At 40.0% G+C, this 2,500-nt stretch overlaps 1 protein-coding gene across 1 annotated transcript in view; it reads right to left on the reverse strand.

Moving 5' to 3' along the window:
• The window catches only part of LOC125033640 (WASH complex subunit 3-like), a 37,150-nt gene that overhangs the window by 13,068 nt on the left and 21,582 nt on the right, over positions 1-2,500 (reverse strand). The window lies entirely within an intron of this gene.

Below are 2,500 nucleotides of genomic sequence, written 5' to 3' on the forward strand. Positions count from 1 at the left end.
TTACTCGACTGTGCTACTGACAGAGCCCGCCAACTGTAGCCGGCTGGTCTGATACAAGGATTCTTAAATTCGTTATTTACTTTCTCACTCTCTTTGATAATATCAAATGCTAAAGGATTCCCCCCCCCCCCTCCCCAAATATACATATATATGTGTGTGTGTATATATATAATATACATATATCATATATATTATATATATACATATTATATATATATTATATATATTATATATAATATATATAATATATATGTACACACATACACATACATATACATACGTATATACATACACATACACAGACACACTCACATATACATATAATAAATAAATACATAAATAATGATAATGATGATAATAATAATAGTTATAATTATAATAATAATAATAATAATAATGATAATAATAATAATCCTTCCCAATCCCAAATCCGGTGATTACTTCGACAGAAAATATCTGTTCCAAAAAAACAGTCATTAGAAAAATACTGAAAGCTTCCAGAATTTTGTAAGGTAAGGCAAGGGAACAATAACGTTTCCACGTGTTGGAGTAAACTATACGCTGCTTTACGAGTCTGAAAGAGCTTGGTGATGTACGCGCACACACACACACACACACACACACACACACACACACACACACACACACACACAGAGAGAGAGAGAGAGAGAGATAGAGAGACTTGTATAAATGTATATATCTTATGCATATATTGTTTTCCTTTCCCCTGTGTATCATCAATAAGGTGACAATACTCTTCTTGCCTTATGATCTAATATCTCCCCACTGATCCCAAGATATCAGTACATTCCAACGCATCATTTAAATCGTCTTCCACAGATAAATCCACTCCAGAAGACCATAATACAAAAATAAATAACGGTAATCTGCATTCAAACCGGCCAAGGATAAAGCAACACGTGGCGAGACAGAATTTTGGCGGGAAAATTTCCAGAGCGTCCTTTTCCGTTGCCAAGTCATCTGTCATTCTGAAACCTGAATTGTCCAACTGGAAAGAACGTTGAAAACACACTCGAGGTATATTTGCATAAATAACGTTAATCCTGCGAAGAGACAAGAACTTTGAGAGCTAAACTGCAATGATAAAGCAGAAATAAGTTAGGAATCCATTTCGTTTCGACGACATTTCTGGAAACGAAGTGGATTATTTTTCCTTATTCTCCAGGAATAAGGAAAAGGGGAAGAAGGGAAAAGGGGAATAAGGAGAGGAGGAGAGGAGAATAAAGGAGCAGAAGGAAGAGCAAGACGTAGAACAAAAAGACAAGGAGGAGGAGAGGAGAACAAGGGGCAGAAGGAAGAGCAAGACGTAGAACAAAAAGACAAGGAGATGGAGAAAGGGGAATGAGAGGAGAAATGAGAATAAAAGAGGAAGAGGAAGGAAGAAGAAGGACATCAGTGGGGAATAGGAATAGCAAGGTAAGGAGGAGGAGGAGGACCGAGAAGGGGAGAAAGACGAACAAGACAAAAAAGGAGGGGGAAGGGGAAGGCAGACAAAGAGGGAAAAGGGGAGGAAGAGGAATAACAATGGGGGAAGGAAGGAAGGGGAATAACCAGAGGAGAAAATACAACAAAGGTAGCGGGAAAGGAGAAGGGGAAGATAAATAAGATGAAAAGAGAAGAGAAGGAAGAGATTGTGAAAAAAAGTGAATAAGATGAAATGAAAAACAATCGAAGAAAAAAAACATGGAAGAAGGAGAGGGAGCGAGAGACAGAGATGGAGAGGATGAGGAAAAGAAAGAGGAAAAGAGAGAGAGAGAGAAAGAGGGAGGGAGGGAGGGAGAGGGAGAGAGAGGGAGAGGGAGAGGGAGAGGGAGAGGGAGAGGGAGAGGGAGAGAGAGAGAGAGAGAGAGAGAGAGAGAGAGAGAGAGAGAGAGAGAGAGAGAGAGAGAGAGAGAGAGAGAGAGAGAGAGAGAGAGAGAGAGAGATAGAGAGAGAGATAGAGAGAGAGAGGAGAGAGAGAGGAGAGAGAGAGGAGAGAGAGAGGAGAGAGAGAGAAGAGAGAGAAGAGAGAGAAGAGAGAGGAGAGAGAGGAGAGGAGAGGAGAGGAGAGGAGAGGAGAGGAGAGAGGAGAGAGGAAAGAGGAAAGAGGAAAGAGGAAAGAGGAGAGGAGAGGAGAGGAGAGGAGAGGAGAGGAAAGGAAAGAGGAGAGGAAAGGAAAGAGGAGAGGAGAGGACAGAAAATACTAATATGGAAAGAGACAAAATAAAGAAGCGTAAAAAAGACTGATATTATGATAAAAAAAAATACATATAAGGGAAAAGGAGGAGAAGTTAAAAACAGCAGTATAAATACCAACGTATACATGAAGAAAGAGCAGTTGAAAAAATAATAATAATAATTACAAGAAAAAAACTGACAAATAACAAGTAAAACCAGCGAGAGTCAGGTAACACGAGGAAATATACTCTTAAAGTCTTCGGGGTAGCGCGCCATCTCTTGGTCCGGCCACCAACCAGCCGGATTCCATCGCGGTGTGAAT

The sequence above is a fragment of the Penaeus chinensis genome, chromosome 16 (genome assembly GCF_019202785.1).
Source record: "Penaeus chinensis breed Huanghai No. 1 chromosome 16, ASM1920278v2, whole genome shotgun sequence".
Classification (NCBI taxonomy): domain Eukaryota; kingdom Metazoa; phylum Arthropoda; class Malacostraca; order Decapoda; family Penaeidae; genus Penaeus; species Penaeus chinensis.